At 45.6% G+C, this 19,476-nt stretch overlaps 1 protein-coding gene across 4 annotated transcripts in view; it reads left to right on the forward strand.

Annotated features, from left to right (window-relative positions):
• Positions 1-19,476, forward strand: part of Mtus2 (microtubule associated tumor suppressor candidate 2) — a 358,791-nt gene that overhangs the window by 247,234 nt on the left and 92,081 nt on the right. The gene's annotated exons all lie outside the window — the stretch shown is intronic.

Consider the following 19,476-nt stretch of genomic DNA (forward strand, 5'->3'; position numbering starts at 1 on the left):
ACCCGTGCTCACACGCACAACTCTCCATGCCACACACGTGCAGACATTCAAAAGAAGGCACTCATGCCCAGACACTGCCCGGGTGGCCCAAGTGTGGCTCCATCTTGCTTCCCCTTCCACATCTCACATAAGGAACCTGTTCACCTCCAGCAGGGTCTGTGGGTATGTTCTTAGTTTTCTGTTGTCTGCACTGTGAAAGATGGAGTGGATGCTGAACCCACACCCACTGTAGATGGCTCATCCGGATCAGTACTTATTTTCCTTCGTATTTTCCCTTCGTCATTATAGCCATGTTATCTATCATTGTACACATATACAAACATATAGGTTTGTGAATTCTTTGGGTGGCATTACAAGCTGAGTGACCCGGTTGATGTTTGTTGTTGTTGTTGCTGTTTTGTCAATGTGTCACATGTTAGAGTCACCCGTGAAGAAAATGCTCTCACCAGATCCCCTGTAGGGAAGTCTTGGGACAATTTCCTCATTGATGATTGATGCAAGAGGATCTGGCCCACTTTGGGAAATGAGGTCCTGGGCCTATGGTCCTGAGTTGTATAAGAAAGCAGCTAGAACAAGTCATGGGGTGCATGCAGGGGCTTCCCCAGTGGAGGGCTGTGGCTGACAGAGCACCCAGAGGACATAAGGGAGTCAGCGAGGAGAGGGAGGAGTCAGGCAGGTGATGGCGGTGAGGGGAATCTCTCGGCTCTGACTGACTAGCAACCACATGCTTCTTTATTTATAAAAGTTTCTCAAAACAAAGACAGACTAATAATTACCCCAGAAGCACAGATCATGTGTTTGATTTTTTTTTCATTGCATGCCCAGGGTTACAAGTTCAGTCACAATTAGAAAAATACAAGCAGAACAGATTTTATTTTTATTACCAACCCTATAACTCCAATTTAAGGACTCTAAAGAACGTCTCCTCCAAAGCAAACATGTTTATTATTATATGACAGCCTGCTTGTAGGCTGGCAGTGTTTGCAGTTTGAAAGCACTCCAGACAAACAGAAGAATATCCGAGCCAGTCTTTTTTATGGATAGCAAATACTTATACCTAACTTCTTTACAGTAAGTTTCACCACCTACACAATAAAGGAGGAAAAGCTTTATTTTAGTTTATCTATCTCAATTACTGAGTGCTATTCTTCCAGAGGTGTACCCTGTATGACCCCCTATCTTTAAACTGCATTTTCAGAAGGCTCTAAGCATATTGTACAGAGAGGCCTTGGATCTGTAACCTTTTCTCCTGGCTAGTCAGGCTTTGGCAATTGTCTCTGTTCACCCTGCGCCAATTATACTGCTTGAGTTTGCTCAAGCGCAGATAGCCCAAGAAGACTCCTGGAGTAGTGGCCTCATCTAACTCTGTGTGTATATCGGTACTTAATGATCTCCAGGGCATAAGGAAGACTTCCAAATAGTGACCAGATAAAGTTAAGTTTAGGATTTTCTTTTTTTTTTTAAGATTTATTTATTTATTATATGTAAGTACACTGTAGCTGCCTTCAGACACTCCAGAGAGGGCGTCAGATCTCGTTACGGATGGTTGTGAGCCACCATGTGGTTGCTGGGATTTGAACTCCGGACCTTCGGAAGAGCAGTCGGGTGCTCTTACCTGCTGAGCCATCTCACCAGCCTTAGGATTTTCTTAAAAAGACTCAGACATCATTTTCTCAGGAAAAGACATAAAATGAGGGCTGGAGAGATGGCCCAGAGGTTAGGAGCACAACCATCCGTGATGAGATTTGATGCCCTCTTCTAGGGTGTCTGAAGATAGCTACAGTGTAGTCACATATAATAAATAAATCTTTAAAAAAGAAAAAGAAAAGTCATAAAATGAATCATAATGCAGAAAGCCCCCAGAAACGCAGCACACAGAGACCAAAACCCTAAAGTGAGAGACAAAAAGGCAGCAGTCGCAGTATTCGGCTCAGCTCTGGGGGACTGTGCCCAGCAGCTGTGCTGGCTCTCTGACTCTCACCGTTTCCAGTGGATGTGACTGTGTTACAGGGAGCAAGCTGGAACACAGCATCCTCTCTGCCTTAGCTTCAGTTCCTGCCTCCATGTCACTGCCTTGAGTCCCTACCCTGACTTCTCTTCGTGATGGACTACAAGCTGTAAGGTGAAGGAAACCCCTCCCTCCCTCCCAAGTTGCTTTTGGTCACGATGTTTTATCAACAGCAATTGAAAGCAAGCTAAGATAGTGCATATCTCTTTATCTGGATATTGGAAGTTCAGAATGCTGCAGAAAAGCTGAAGTTGTTTGAACATGAATACCACGGCACACGCACCTGTCCTCACCTGATAGGTCCACATATGGACACGCTAAAATCTGTTGTGGAAAATTACAAGACTACATGCATAAATTTGGTATGCATCCTACATATGTGAACTTTGTGTTTAGGCTCGAGTGTCATCTCCAATACACCTCAGTGTGTTTGCTTAGCTTTGCCAAAGTCCAAGTCCTTTGAAACCTTTGGTCCAGTTGGACAGGTGTGACGTGCTGTCGAAGTCATCTTAATTTGTATCCCCCTGACTGCTTCTAGATGAAGCCACATGCGCTGTGCTACAGCAGCACCTCAAGTGGGGGCTTCTACCCTGCCTTCGATCATTCCGTTCCTGGATAAAAGACACACAACTTTTATTATTATTATAAGCCTTAATCAGCACTACAGCTGGACAGGTATCTACCTTCTATGCTATTAGAATCTATCTCCACATTAACAACCCCACATTCTAAACCACCATGTTCCACCATGCTCTTAGCTCCAATTGGCCAGCCCTTGCGGCTGTGCTTTTATGACTCACCTAACCCAGAGCGTCTTCCTTCTCTCCTCCTGATCCCACTCCTCATGGTTCGCCTCCAAATCCAAGCCCAAGAACCTCAAGCCCTGCCCATCTCAATTCTGCCCAGCTGTAGGTCGTAGGTATCTTTATTCACCAATCAGGGATGTCCTGGGGGCCAAGGTCACATAGTTGCCATAGACCCACTTGCTGATACTCTCATCCTTGGGGACAACTAGGCCTTGGGGACCAGTGTTAAGCATTCTAGTTCATAGCAGAGGGCCAGTCCTCAACATTTAAGTTGCATTGTTTGGGTGAGCGTAAGGTATGTGTTAAATACAATGTCTCTACAGTTTGGTACCATAACTGGTTTATTGTAGGTACTGGACATCTCTTAGTTAATGGTTGAATGAACCAATAAAAGGGTGCACACTGTATGGAATTCAAACCATTCCATCCCACTGTATTCAAAGCTTGGTTTTATTCAAACTAGAAGGCAATTAGACAAGCCTGTGGTGGTGGTTGTAGTTTTACAATGGCTGTGAGCTACCATGTGGGTGCTAGGAATTGAACCTGGGTCTTCAGGGAGAGCAGTTGGTACTCTTTAATGTCTGAGCCAACTGTCTTGCTCCAAGCTTACGACTGTTGCCTCAACCCTATAGATGAAGATTTCTCAAACTTTTGTGCATCACGGTCATCACTGTGCTTAGGAAAACGCAATCACTGGGCCCTGGCCCCAGAACCCATGCTTTAGCAGCTTTGGTGTGGGGCCCGAGAATCTGCATTCTTCTGGAGTTCAGCCTTTGTAAGCTACTCACAATAGAAAGATGGGCAGGGATGTGGACAGGGAGGTCCTTAGAGAAACAAATGGAAATGGGTTTTGATCATAAGAAAGGGTGATCCACTCCAGTTATAAGAAAAAAAAATACAGTAAACCTAGAAGGGACTGAACTATCACAACCATTTGACACAAAAATCCACACAAGTGACTCGTGCTATAGAGCAGCAGCAGCCATCCTCAGGTATCTCTGGGAGGCATATACAATATTCCACTGCTCTACAGAGGACGCAGGCAGTAGCCTGCAAAACCATAAGTGCGCTTACTGTTTGAAGACCCAGTCTTGGCTCTAGGAATCATCCCCAAAGTAGATTAATCAAAATCCAGTGCGTGAGGGGATTCATTGCATTAATGTTTAAAGTCACAGAAGACTAAAAGCACCCCAACTGCCTGTTCATAGTGGACTGGATGGATGCACTCCCAGGATGCATTGCAGTATGGCTGTCTTAGCTAGGGTGTCGTTGCTGTGAAGAGACACCAAGACCAAATCAGTTCTTATAAAGGCAAACATTTCATTGATGCTGGCTTACAGTTTCAGTGTTCAGTCCATTATTATCCTGGCAGGAAGCATGACAGAATGCAGACGGACATGGTGCTGGAGGAGCTGAGGGTTTTACATCCTGATAGTTAGGCAACCAGGAAGAGACTTCTGAAGGCAGGCAGGAGGATGGTCTCTCTTCTACATTGGGCAGAGCCTGAGCATAGGAACCTCAAAGCCCACCCCCATAGTGACACACTTCCTCTAACAAGGCCACACCTCCTCCAACAAGGCCACACCTCCTCCAACAAGGCCACACCTCCTAATAGTGCCATTTCCCATGGGCCAAGCATTCAAACCAGCACAATGGCTGTCCTAAGAGGGGGGATTTTCTCTAGATAGGGGATGTGTTATACTACTTGTGTGCTTATACTAAGAAAAGAAATCAAAAGATAAGCTGTGAATTTTAAAGAGATTATCCATAGGGTGAAAGAAGAATTTAGGAAGAGAGATTAGAGATTAAAGCCAATGACAGTATATGGACTCTTGTTTTCTAAGCTTGACTTAAAAGTCATCTAGATATTGAGCATAGTTGTACACAGATGCTCACAGAGCAGAACTGGAAAATCCAAAGTGAAATTCAACAGATGGAAATAACCTGTAGAAGCCAGGCATGTGTGGGTTGACAGTTTTATCCCAGCACTCAAGAGGCAGAGGCAGATGAACCTCTGTGAGTTCAAAGCCAGCAGGGCCTACACTGCAAGTTCCAGGCCAGCCTATGAAAACTACTGAGGCCCTGTCTCAATCAATCACTGAATCAATAAATATATAAGTAAACATAAATTGTGGAGCCTGATGTGGCATTGTGGCAGAACCACGGAAGTGAACTTTTCCAGGTGACTTCAACCAAGTGATCTGGCATGCCTCCCTTCTTGGATAGTCCCTATATTCAGAAAGACTCCAACAGGGATGTCTTGACCTCTTGTCAGGAATCTATCCTGTTGGTGGTGGTGTGCTTCATCATGACTGCGTGTTCTGAGGGTGAGTTTTCGTGCCAAGGGAAAAGGTGCTATAAGGGCATTATGGGTAACACATGAACGCATCTGCAGTAGACTTTTAAGAAGAGATCTCACTGGAAAGTTACAAGTAAGTAAAGCAATAGTAGTGATCTCGGGTTGTATGAAAGAATATTTACTATTTAAAATAGACAAGAGCGAGGTCGGGAGGTAGCTCGGTTGGTGTGTTGCTCGCCATACACGCGTGGCAAACTAAGTTTGATCCCTAGAAACTGTCTAAAAAACAAAACCAAACAAACCTGGGCATGGTGATGCATGCTTCTAATTCCAGCACGGAGGGGGAGGAGTTTTGGTGGCCAGCCAGCTGATGTGTGAGTTCAGGGCCAAGGAGAGATACTGCCTCAAATAGAAGGTGGATTGCATCCTAAGGAAAGAAACCTGGTGTTGACCTCTAGGCTCCATATGCATGTACACCACACACACACACACACACACACACACACACACACACACACACACACACACTGGGAGTCTCGGAATAAATACATGGTTCCAGGCTGTGTAGACCCCAGGACAGTGAAGTAGGATAAATTCATGGATAGATGTGTAGACAGGGTAATTGCTTTAATGGGCACCAAGTTAGATGAAGTGGGATATTTCAGCTTTTGAAAGAAGAGGAACAGGCAACATATGTATAGAGCCTTCTCTCTCTCTCTCTCTCTCTCTCTCTCTCTCTCTCTCTCTCTCTCTCTCTCTCTCTCTCTCTCTCTCTCTGGAGTATTTCTGCTACTTAGGAGATCTTAAGTGCCATTTCTTTCCCTCTACATACAGCCTGTTCCTTCTCTGGGCTAATATGTCTTCCCTTCAGGTCTTAACACTGTGTGACCTCTTTAGAGACTTTCCCTTTAATATCTCTTGTCACCCAGGTTATTATCTAAGAATTCCTATACCCGTCATGTCTCTGACTCTTCTTTCAATAACTAATTTGGAACTTGCTACGTGGACTAGGCTGGACTTGAACTCACGAAGATCTGGCCCCTCAAGCACTGGGGTTAAAAGTAGGCACTGCCATGCCCAGACATGCCTGCTTTTCTTTATCCCAAATCCTTTGCCATCAATAGGAAAGCCAGACTACCCCTGGCTACTAAGGAATAGCCATTGAAAGAAAGAGCATCCTGACTCCCTGCTGAGTCTCCCCCTGAGGACTCTGGAAAAGGAGATGGTGAGCTTAGAAGTTACTGGAGACTTCCCATGACTGCTCAGCGAGGAGCACCAGCTCCCCAGACTGCACAGGAGGCATCCCTGGCCCTTTCCCATAGTTCAGGGTCAGTAGGAGCTGAACCTCTCCAGCTCTCTAGCACCGTGAGGAAATGTGCTTTTTATAAACCAATAAAAACAAATAACAAAACAGAGACCCACAGGGCTTGTGACACAGCCCACAGCAACCTCCACCATTCCCTCTATACTCCCTTCTTCACAAATGGTGACTGTGCCAGTCTTGCTCTGTGAGTCCCCTGTCCTCCTCCGGGACCAGAAGCAAATGGCAGGCCTTGTCACAAAACACCTAGGGGATCATTTGCAAGGATGGCCACATCTACTCAGCAACGTCCTTGAATGGGGCTGCTGAGCTCTGTGGCTGATTTGCAAGAGACATAATTGTTTTTAAAGATTAATTTTTCTTTTATGTTGGGTGTATTGCCAGCGTGTATGTCTTTGTGCCACAGACGTGTGTATGCATGTGTATCCCATGCAAGGCCCACAGAAGAGGACACTGGATCCTCTGGAACTGGAGTTAGAGATCACCGTGAGCTGCAGTGGATGCTGGGAACTGAACCTGTGTCCTCTGTGAGAGTAAAAACACTCATAACTGCGGACCCCTCTTAGCCTCTCTCCAGCCCTGAGACAGAACTTTTTTTTTAGACTCAGATACAGCAGATCATGCCTGCATTCAAGGGGCCAAGGCAGAAAGATCTTAAATTCTAGTCCAGTCTGGGCTATGTAGGGAGATCCTGTCTCAAAGGACAAAACAACCAAACAAAAATAAGACACATTGTCCACATTCTCCCACCATTGACTCGAGAGATGGGCTGGGTGCCTTAGACATCATCGAGACCTCATTACTGTGGATGAGGCTGAGGTCCCACAACATTCAGTGTGTGGACCCCCCCAACTGTGGCCCTTGGGGACCTTCACATTGTCGGCTCCCCATCATTTCAAGCCACAAAACTGAGAGCACATCGGCCTCTCTACCTCCCCAGGCTGGGTGAGACAACAGGTTTCTCCAGGTTAGGGCAAGCTGCGCGCTGCCTTGTGAGCTAAGCGGGGTGAGGTGGGGCTGCACATGAGCAGTGGCCTTGCTTACATAGATGCTCAGCTGGGACTAGGAGGAGCTCACCAGATACATCACAGAAAAAGAGGGTGAGAAATGCAGATGAGCAGTCAAAATAAGGCATGGGTTAGCAAGAAGAAGAAGAAAAAAAAAAACACCCTCAAGTGTGATTTAAATATATTCATAGCTTGCTTTTCCAAGTCTGGTAGACCTTTGCAAATTTCACAGTGACTGTAGATAAGAGCAGAGAGAGACAAAGTGGAATTTTTCACTTGGTCTTCAGTGGCACAGCTCCGCATGTCTAAGTGAATTAACACCAAGTTTCCCCGCTTGTTCTGTTGTCACACTGATTGAGCCACAAAGGGCAGGCCTGCAGACTGGTCATGTCCTGGACGGTCACATGGTTTGGGCTCTGAAGCTGGCGTAAGGTCTTCGATGGTGTGAATCCTTAAGTGCTCTAACCCCTCTGGAGGAAATGTCTCCTCTCTTCCTCTCTTCCTCCTTCTCTGCCTCCTCCTCCCGGACTTCTTCTCTTCCTTTTCCTCCTCATCGCCTCCTCTCGCTCCTCCTCTACTTTCTCTTCCTCCTCTCTTCCATCTTCTGTCTCCTCTTCTTCCTCTTCCTCCACATCTTCTCCTCTTCCTGTCTTTCTTCTTTCTTTGTTTTATAGAATGCAGGCCATTACACTGAGACTTTTCCTGGTCTTCTCAATAAGCCACATGCCGGCTCTGGCAACATTTCTGAACTTGACAGGGCCAAGCTGACAGTGGCTGAGGTTTCCTGCCTCAGTGCCACCTGCTTGATGCCTTTTCCGGCAACAGGATGGACCTTCGGAGTGCTGGGCTGTGTCCTCTAACTGGATTTCTAATGGGAGGGTTTCATGGATAATTCTTTCTTGCTGGCTCATTCTTTTGACAAGCACCTGATATACCCACGATTTAGATGCAAGGAGAGTTAGAACAGCCCTTCCCTTAGGAACTCCCAGGAAGGTACATGGATTTATGACTTACTAACTAGGGTGAAAGCAAGAGGCCCCTAATCTTATATCTGGGTTCTAGTTAATTCTAGGAAGCCAAAAGTCATGGGGAATTGGAGGTAGGCAAAAAGTCTTGCCCTTTATTGATGATTTATTTAATCGTGTGTGTGTGTGTGTGTGTGTGTGTGTGTGTGTGTGTGTGTGTGTGTTGCTTGTTCAATCACTAAGTATCGGTTGTCTGCTTTCTAAGTCCTGAAATGATCCAGCGTAGTCTGCAGGCCAGGGCAGTGTGACCCAGGCAGGCCAGGACTCTATGGCAAGGGCATTGGGCTATACATCCAAGGAGCAAAAGGAGAGAAATGAAGATGCTGGGCTCAGTGCTTCCCGACTGCAAAGCAGACAGAAAAGCAAATTGAGAAACAACAGCCTTCTCTTCATCAAAAGAGAAGCCTGACTCCCTGTCACAAATGCTGAAGATCAAAATTCTGAGAATTAACAATCACAGCAAAGACTGGCGAGGTTTCATACATAGAACCACTCTCTGAAGCTTCCTCTAGCAATATCCCATAGGGCCAGTGAGAAAGGTGCCTTCTGCCATGCCTGGCAACCTGGCTTTGATCCCCAGGACCCATGTGATAGAAGGAGAAACCCGAGGTCTGCAAGTCACCCCGTGACCCCTCACACATGTCCTGGTGCCCAGGATGTAAATGGAGGGTGTCCTCCCCTAGGCCCCACCCCCACCCCACCCCCGTGTCTCAGGAGCTTGGCCTCGGTTTTCTGATAAGTCTTTATTGAAAACTCCTCAGGAAAAGCTTTTGTATTGCTCACAGGTCAAATACAAAGTCTCTCTCTGGTGCACTGAGCCATATAATTTTATAGAAATAGCCAGAATTACCCATTGACTTGATAACAGGATCATAACAGTCTTGTAAATAGGTAGGAAAGTGCTTTCAGTTGGAAGTATTGATCGGAATGTAGATTACTCCGTGGCCAGCGTGCCTCTGATTCTGTCTGTCGGGTGCATATGACAGAGCATATAAAATCTGACTCTATGCTAAGCTGTAGAAAGATTCCCTATGGTTATATAGAAAATGCCATTTAAGTTTCTTTCTGCCTAAGAAAAATATTCCCTAGGAATCATAAGGCTGCCAGTCTGCAGACTATAAACTCCATGTGTCATGAAAGTGACTTTTGCCTCTCTGGAAGCATACTGAGTTAAACTTCACGCACAGAAGGATTTCTGGGCACAGTGTAATTTTCAAAATGCTAGTAGCTGATTAGAATCTTCCGTGTGTGTGTGTGTGTGTGTGTGTGTGTGTGTGTGTGTGTGTGTGGTGTCTCCCTTCTCCCCAGGTCGCTAGCCACCACCCCATGGGGACAAAGAGAACAAAGCAGACAAACAGGGTTTCAGATGGCCCATGAGTATGAACAGTAAAAATGACACACCCAGACCAGCTTCAAGGAGACAGATCAGCTTTGTCTGGAGTGACTCGAGGGCTATATACTTTTGGGTTAAGGGGATAGGAATATCCAGGGTTGGCAGAGGTCATTGGCTAAGGTACTGAGGTACCTCATTAACATGGGAAGGCATTCCAGGAATCTCAGGTGCTAGGTGAATGGGTTCTTCTCAGGAGAGAGAAAGCTGAATCAGCAATGTAACCAAGGCTACCCAACATTCCACAGGTAGAGGTGTTTGGGAGTTTTGAACTCCCCAGACAAGGAGAAGGAAAAGGAGAAGCCCTGCTTGTAAAGGGAGTTCCCATTTTGCACCAAGCTCAGAAGGCTATCTGGGCAATGGCAGACTTCGACCTTAGTTAGCAGAGCATCATGCGTGTTTGCAAGGAAGGTTGATGCTCGCGTGTACCAGGAAGATGCTGCCGCTAACAGTCCCTGCTTCCTCCTAGTTGCGCACACAACTGCCTGCCCTTCCTGACCACATATTGAAGAATTTGGGAAAGGGCTGGGAAGAAAAGCTGAACTTTAGATAGAAAAAAAAAAAAAAAAAAAAAAAAAAGGAGGAAACAGTGGACCAATGTCTGCTGCTGGAATGTTTGTTGAGTGTGACACAGGACTGTTCTGAACAGTCAGGCACGATTCCCTGACGCCCACGCTTAACGTCAAGAGCAAGTTCGCCTCTGACGATGAGGAAAGGATCAGTGCTCACAATGTGGTCATTTTTACTGGCTCAGGAACGTTCATGAACATCCCAGAAGGACTGGGAGGTGACAAGGGTTCAGGATAGAGGCGGCATCCGCGGTTCAGTGCCGATGCTGCTATTATTGCTTGGTGTCGAGTAGCCCCCCTGAGGCCCAGTTTGAATTGCTATCACTGGCAACTGATTTGTCATTGTGAAGCAAAAGGGAGGGCCAGCAATTATGTGGGGAACAGAGCAGGTTGTGGGAGAGCGGACATGGTCAGAAAGAATGTTTATAGGGGGAAAATGAAGGAAAATGAAGGCAATAAACATGAGAGCCCTTTGTGTGGCGTGAGGTCAATGAGCTAGAAGATGGGATCCAGATGATGCGTGCTGTGTCTGGGAAGGGGAGCTGCCCACGTCCTTAAGGGAGCCATGTGAGGGCTGCTCCAGAGCCAGAAGAGAAGTCTGTTTCAGAGGTCTAGTCCATTATCATCATGGTAGGAAGCATGGCAGTGTCCAGGCAGACATGGTGCTGGAGAAGGAGCTCAGAGTCCTATATCTGAAGGCATTCAGGATGAGTGTCTTCCACAGGGGGAACAGCTTGAGCACTAGGAGCCCTCAATGCCCACCCCCACTGTGATGCACTTCCTCTATTCCAACAAGGCCACACCTCCTAATAGTAGCACTTCCCATGGGCCAAGCATATTCAAACCACCACTCCTGCCTTTCTCCCTACATGCTACCTTCTCATACCCTCAGCTGCTTTAGTAGGCTAAGAAATCTCCATGATTTCTTTCCTGCTGTTCACTCCATCTTTTCTCCCTTTCTCTTAGGTTTTGATTCCCACCCATTAATTACACAGCTGACACTCATTCCACATACCCACTTACTACCATGTAACTATGGTAGCCTAGGCACTTGGCCATCTTGATGACCAACAGCATCATGAGTGTGATGTCATGCCAGACTTCACCTAAGGGCTCTTGCCTATCTTCCTAAACACCAAGTAATGTGCTGGAACTCTGCTTTTCCCATGCTTATAGATGGGGAAGCTGGCTCTCCCCACAGAAGAGCAGCTGGGCAGTTGACCACCACTTGGGGTGAGGTCTGTCCTTGCCCAAAGCCTCTTCTCTTTCTAATATGCCACATTTATTTATTTATTAAAAAGTTGGCTGGGGACTGGAGAGATGGCCCAATGGTTAAGAGCACTGACTACTCTTCCAAAGGTCCTGAGTTGAAATCCCAGCAACCACATGGTGGCTCACAACCATCTGTAATGAGATCTGACGCCCTCTTCTGGTGTGTCTAAAGATAGCTACAATGTACTTAGATTTAATCATAAATAAATCTTAAAAAGAAGAAAAGGGTGGCTGGTTACATAGGGTGATTCTAACTTACAGTTCCCAAATAGGACATTAATAAGTATTTTCATGAGATCAATTACAATTTACTAGGTTTTCTGAAGTGGTTAATGCAGAAGATGCCACTTGAGGTGAGTGTGAATTAGAATTGTTCTTGTGTCCCATAAAGACCCATTCTCCAGCTCCATCATGATCACTGAGGAGTCATACTGAGAACATAAAGTCAGCAAAGGGTACAGAGCACAGGACCTTGAAATATATATACAAGACGATACATATACAAATACAACGTACTGGCCTAGGAGTGTCTCTGACTATTGATCTGTCAACATATGAGGATGGAGACAGAAAGTGAATGAGGGTGAACTGTCTTCTTAGCCCACGTATGCACCTTCAAGTAACAAACAACATCAGCATTAATAGGCCAGACTGACATTGTTGTCCCTTGATAAGTGGGTTGGAGAGAGCTGGTAAATTGCCCAAAGTAACCAAGCCAGAAGATTTCGAGCTTGGATTAAACCCAAGCATTTGAGTGCTAAGCTTATACCCAGAGCCCTGTGCTTGGTGCTGACACAGGGTGGAGCTGACATCCATGGCCTATGTCACACACGAGAAGTTACCCAGCAGAGCACGAGCCAGCTGGCAGCTTCTCTGTACACATTCCAAGACCATCTTTCTTTTTTTAATTGCACGCGCCTTTTGACTTTTGAAAAAGCCACTCCGAATACGTATGTTTCCATGTGACTATTGAAAAAGGCAGAGCAAAGTTATTAGTGAGCCTTGGTGATTAGTTGTTTCCTTCCGTGCAGAATTTACATGGCAGGGGAGTTGGAAAACAGCTTTGAAATTAGAATCAGATTCCCATCATGGTTACCAAATAGTAGTTCTGTCCTTAACTCGATGGCTTAACATCCCTACCCTTGCCTTAGAAAGAAGAGACTAGCACAGGCCTCATTTAGATGTGAGTGAGTACACCAGGCTAGCTCAGTATCTACAAGCCATGGTTCTGTGTTAGTCCAGGCTAGCTCAGTATCTACAAGCCACGGTTCTGTGTTAGTACAGGCTAGCTCAGTATCTACAAGCCACTGTTGTGTGATAGTTTCATTTGGCCTGCTATTTTTTAAAAATGCCAGAATGAGTGGTATATAAACAGCAGGCAATATAATTGCTCAAGCCCTGCTCTTAATACCATCATATTGGAGAGAACTGGTAAGGAGAAGGCAGAAGCAGGTTCTAAAAGCACCGGTGACAGGGCTGAGAAGGTGGCCGGGAGAGTTAAGTGCTTGCCTTGTGAGGCCTTCAGTTTCATCTTGAGAGCATAAGAAATGCAGGCACGGTTGTGCATGCAGATAATCCCAGCACTGGGGAGTCAGACGCAGGCAGATCTCTGAATGTCACTACCCACACCCTAGTCTAATTGGCACCATCCCTAAGTCCCAGTGAGAGACTCTGTCTCCAAAGACACAGGAAATGTCTGGTTCCTGTGGAATGTCATCTGTGATAGTCCCCTGACCTCTGTATGCATGCATGTATGCTCTCTGGCCTCTGCATGCATGCATGTATGTATACTCCCACAATGCACCTGCATACACATGGGTTGGTAAGTCATTTACACAAATAAAACTATTGGTAATAGCTATCTTATATTATTAAAAATTATCATTTGGGATATGGTAATTGCTGACAATATGCTCAGTACATATAGTGCACAACCTCAGCCCTATAGGGTCACTGTATAAATTATCAGCGTCATTTGTCAACTTGACATACCTGCGTAGAAGGACTCTCATTGAGGAATTGCCTCCATCAGACTGGCTCTTGGCATATATATATATATATATATATATATATATATATATATATATACACACACACAGTAGGACAGCATGGGAAACTCATATATGTGTACCTGAGATACATACGTGTCTTTCCAAAGCAACACTGCTCAGAATTGCTAAGACTCACTAATAGAAACAACTTAGACTTTGGTCAATGATAGAGCAAATGCAGACACTGGGATACAGGTCTGCAGTGGACAGCTCTGTGGCAATGGAGGTGAACCGTCGCCACAGGATACAGCGTGGATGAAAGTCACTCACCGGATGATTTGTGAAAGTTGTCAGGTTATTCAGTGTGGTTTCACTGGTACAACCTTTATAAACTCTCTGTATTGTGTATGAGAACAATAAAACTGTGGGGGGAAAGCAACCCGTGATAACTAAAACCATCTTGCCATCATGGGGGAGAACGAGACAGCAATGCCAAGCCCAGTAAACCCTGGCACTCTGGATCCACTTCTCCACCTGGCATGGAGCTCTGTGGGCTTTGGCTTTTAATTCACAGTATCATAGTGTTTTTAAATCATTGTATTTTATTAAGAAATTTAATAGAGAGCCATATGAGGGATCATCTACAATGCTGTCCGGTGGGCTCCTTGTGGCTATGCCTGGAGAGATCATAATGAAAAAGAAGAAAACGTGTATTTTTTCCCTAGTCTTCTATGACCCAGGATGTTTTAGGAGAAAGGCAGGGGCTCATAAATAGTGTATACTTTTGGGGTGGCTGAGGTTTGATCTGTAATCTTAGCATGTAATTCAGTTTAAATCAAAAGCGTCAGGGGACAAAAAAAAAATTAAAACAATTTAACTTCCTGCTGACTCTTTCCAGTTTTCATTTGCCACTGTCATGCTCATTAGTAGCCATCAGTCGTGGTTTTCTGCTTATTAAAAGGTAGAGCACAGAACAATCACTATTTTTAAAAAAGATCTATTTACTTATTATATGATGCCCAGGATAGGGCATCAGATCTCATTATGGATGGTTGTGAGCCACCATGTGGTTGCTGGGATTTGAACTCAGGACCTACAGAAGAGCAGTCAGTGCTCTTAACCGCCCAGCCATCTCTCTAACCCCATAATCACTATTTTTTAAAACAACCTTATTTTGCCTTAGACTAGATTTTCATGGGAGAGATTGTGGTATATTAAAAGGAATCAGAGGAAGGGATATTTGCTTTGGTCCAGTGACCTTGGACATCATCAGGGGCTAGAGACCATGTAGCTGGATGTAAAAACTAGCCATCCCATCCTCTTCTGTGTCGTTGTCGTCTTTGACTGTGGACATCTGTATACACACACTCACACGTTCACTCTCTGGGTCAGGCTTTCTTCCTGGAGAGTCTCCTGCCCTCCTCACAGCCCAGCTCAAACATAACTTCCTCCAATGATGCTCCCCCTCCGTGGTCTGCTCTTTCCCAGAGAGAAGTCTTTACCACTCCTCTGGCCCGACACTCGCTGTGTGATGTTGCCATTGCTGATCTATCTGTCTCACAGAGAGACGCCTCCCTTTGTCTCTGTACCTGAAAAGCTGATGTCACCTCAAGTGTACTGGGGCCATCTGATGAAGCATGTGACGAGGGGTGACATGCTGGGGATCCTTTGGAGTGCAGAAACTAGACAGCCATTGTAGTAAAGTCCATACCTCACTCTTAAGTGGGCCATAAAGGGACTCTTCTCCTGGAGAGGGAAAATACGAGTCCCCCAAAGCATTTATTTCATTATGCTCTGGAGTTCATTTGAAAGTTAAATTTCCAAGTAAAACAAGGCAAAAAAAACAAGGGGTAATTTGGGCTTGCCTCACTAAAATCTGCCCCCCAACAAATAGAGCTGTTTGTATTGGTGTCAAAAATGGTTGTATGTATTGGTGTCAAAAATGTAAATAATTTTCGCACCACTGCTAGCTTACACAAGTGTTCTCAGCCTTAACAGATCAGGCAGTGTGTGAAATCCCCAGGAGAGCTGGTGTGTTTTCTTCCCACAAACCTATGCACTTCAGAGGTTTGCTCATTTGGTTTGAGAGTATACAGGCTTCTATTGATGTGATAAAACTCCTTGAAAGCTGGGGTTTCTATGGCTGCAAAGAAACACCATGACCAAAAACCAATCTGGGGAAGAAAGGGTTTATTTGGCTTACACCTTCATATTGCTGTTCATCATGGAAGGAACTCAAGCAGGGCTGGAACCCAGAGGAAGGAGCTGATGCAGAGGCCATGGAGGCTGCTACTTACTGGACTCTGCTCCTCGTAGCTTGCTTAACCTGATATATATATATATATATATATATCATTATATATATATATCATTATATATATATCAGTACCACCAGCTCAGGGATGGCCCCACCCACAATGTGTTAGGCCCTCCCCTATTGATCACAAATTAAGAAAATGCCTAAAAGCAGGATCTTATGGAGACATTTTCTCAATTGAGTTTCCTTTCTTCTTCTTCTTCTTCTTCTTCTTCTTCTTCTTCTTCTTCTTCTTCTTCTTCTTCTTCTCCTTCTCCTTCTCCTTCTCCTTCTCCTTCTCCTTCTCCTTCTCCTTCTCCTTCTCCTTCTCCTTCTCCTTCTCCTTCTCCTTCTCCTTCTCCTTCTCCTTCTCCTTCTCCTTCTCCTTCTCCTTCTCCTTCTCCTTCTCCTTCTCCTTCTCCTTCTCCTTCTCCTTCTCCTCCTCCTCCTCCTCCTCCTCCTCCTCCTCCTCCTCCTCCTCCTCCTCCTCCTCCTTTTGGCTTTTTTTCGAGACAGGGTTTCTCTGTGTAGCCCTGGCTGTCCTGGAACTCACTGTGTAGACCAGGCTGGCCTCGAACTCAGAAATCCACCTGCCTCTGCCTCCCAAGTGCTGGGATTAAAGGCATGTGCCACCACACCCAGCTGAGGCTCCTTTTTTCTTAATGGCTCTAGCTTGTGTCAAGTTGACATAAAACCAACCAGAACAATGACCAAAGCAACTCAGCAAGGAAAAGCTTATTGTGTCCACTGGTCACACTCCATCTCTGAGGGGAGTTGGGGCAGGAACTCCAGGCAGGAACCTGGAGGCAGGAACTGAAACAGAGACCATAGATGAATGAATGCTTCTTACTGGCTTGCTCCCTATGGCTTGCTCAGCCTCCTTTCTTACAGCACCTCTGGCCTCCTGCGTGAGGGTGACCTTACTCATATGGATCATCAAAAGAAAATGCACCTCAGGCCAATGGGATGGAGGCATTTTCTCATCATGGACTCCCACTGCCCAGTGACCCTAGAGTGCATCAAGCTGGCAAAACACTAACCAGGCACAGGAGGTCTCCAAATGCCCTGAATTCACCCATCACAGGGTTGGTTTTATTTTCCACCGAGAAAAGAAACATGATTACTTGGTAAAGATAACCAACTCATTGTATTTATGGATATTTAGTGAGTAGGTGACTCATGTGGAATGCACTGTCTAATGGGACCTCTGGGTGGGTAAACAAAATCTTCAACTGTCAAGCAATGTGGGAGAGGACCAGAGATTGGTGGCAGCACCTGGATCCCCTCGTCCCCCATGCTGGGGTCTGAGGCAGGTTCATAGAGAGACAAAGCAGACAGGGGAGGTTGCTTCAAAGACAGGCTGTGCTGCTCTGGGTTTGGAAATTACAGTGACTGGGAGGGTGAGGTGCAGGCTGACTGTAGAGACAGGAAACATACATCTCACCAGACATGGTGTTGCACTGAGTGTGAAGAAAGAAGAAAAGAGAAGAGAAAAACAGGATCGTTGTCTCCAGTATAAGCAAAGGGGCCAAAGCTGGGGAGGTGGAAGGGAGAGGCTGAGATGACGTTGTGTTTAACTGAGGCTGTATTGGGTGTGACTGGGCACACGGAGGCTGTGCAAAGTGGGACATCACACACAAATAGAGTTCATAGGACAGCCATAAACTGAGAAACCGGAGGGAAAGAACCAACATTATTATGCAGGTTAAAAAGATCTACCAGGCCTCTCTTCATAATAAATAAAAAAGGCAACCAGGTACACTAGAGTGAGAATCAGAGGTAATAAGAGTTCTTCCAGAAAGTACAGCAGGTCACCCACAAAAGGTTGAGGTTTGTTACAGTAGTAGACCTGTCCTTAGCAACCCAGGAACCCAAAGAGAAAGCCCTTTGCATCTCGGAATGAAGCGATCACCACATTAAAAGTTTTGAGTTAAGGCAAACATTTGATTGGAAGGAATTTTTGAACAGTGGAAAATTTAAAGAGAAAAAAAAATTTTGTAGTGACCTGCCAAAGTAAAGAGGCTGGCCACAGAGCCACTAAAGCTGGCCACAATACAGGGAGCCACTAAAGAGGCTGGCCACGAAACAGAGTCACAGGAATCTAGAAAACATGGGCCTCACATAGGAAGGAGACAAAAGCTGGGGCCAGTTCGAGGGCCAGGCTGAACCAGTAAGGTCTTCCCTCAGCTGCCAGCCTCCGCTAGACAGGCTCTTGTCTCCTAACAGTGACACCGCTTCCCCAAACAGCATCACCCGCTGAAGATCTAGTGTCTGGACCTGGGAGCCTCCAGGGGCCACTTTACACTCCATCCACAGCACAGAGGGAAGTGAGCTCTTCCACCCAAGTTATTGTGCTGAGAGAGGCTGGGGTGGGGACGCAGTTGGAGGGGTTGTTACAGAGGTAACAGGAAACAGAGATTTGGGGAAGGGGAAATGAGTAGACAGTAAGAACAATTAGGCAGGACAGACAGACTTGGGACAGGTTGAGTCTCAGCCCAGAGAATTCTGGGATCTCACTGCCAGGCCTTCTTGTCGATCTATGCAACATACAGACTATTGCATACCTCGGGTTGACCTCTCTCGCTCTACTATTGTCTTGAAGTGAAAATAATGCCAAGTCATCAAAAATAAATAGTTCAAGTCATTCAGTCCTACTGCTTAGAACTTAGCACGCCTAAGCCTCTAGAAACCTTAATACAGGCGCTCTTTTGTGTGGTGACATGAGACAATACCTTGACTTCTATTCAACAGCTAATACTTTTATTTATTGTGGATGTCTTTTTTCATGTCAGTATAATATTTTTAATGACAGCTTAGTACTCCATGGCTTGAATATGTGTGTGTGTGTGTGTGTGTGTGTGTGTGTGTGTGTGTGTGTGTGTGTGTGAGATAATTTGGGTCTTCTTCAATGTGGATTTTGTTGATATTCACCTATTCATTGTTGTAAATGATGTCCTGTCTTTGAGCACAATATTTTGCATACTTGGGGAAGTGCTCCATAGAGAGATTTGCAGAAGTGGAATTTCAAAAGCTATCTGTACCAAAGTTTCCAGTTGGGGTTATAGCCCTTGCTCTGTGAGACAGGGATGGGAAACTCAATTCAGGCTTAATAAATATTCCTGAGTAGCTTGTGGTAAAGCAGGAAACTTTGTCTGGTGACTTTGGAGGCAACTAGTGTTTCCCTGCTTAGTCCCCGGAGTCTTGGTCTCTTTCCCTATTTGTTGATCTAACATAAAAGCAGAGGGCAGGAAGAGAGAGAGAATCATGAGATTAGCGCTGTGGTGGTTGTCTGTGATACCTGGAGAATGGAACTGTGGCTGGGGTTTCAAGGACCCCGAGGCACAGCCACCTGAAGCCCGGAGATGCCTCGGCAGACCTTCAGTGTGCGTGCACACACATAGAAACCCTCAAGTGATGTTCTCAAGACATCAGAGCTGGAAAGGGGGTGGGGAAAGCGGAGGTATTCAAACGTGTTAAAACCTCATACTACAG

The sequence above is a fragment of the Mus musculus genome, chromosome 5 (genome assembly GCF_000001635.26).
Source record: "Mus musculus strain C57BL/6J chromosome 5, GRCm38.p6 C57BL/6J".
Lineage (NCBI taxonomy): Eukaryota > Metazoa > Chordata > Mammalia > Rodentia > Muridae > Mus > Mus musculus.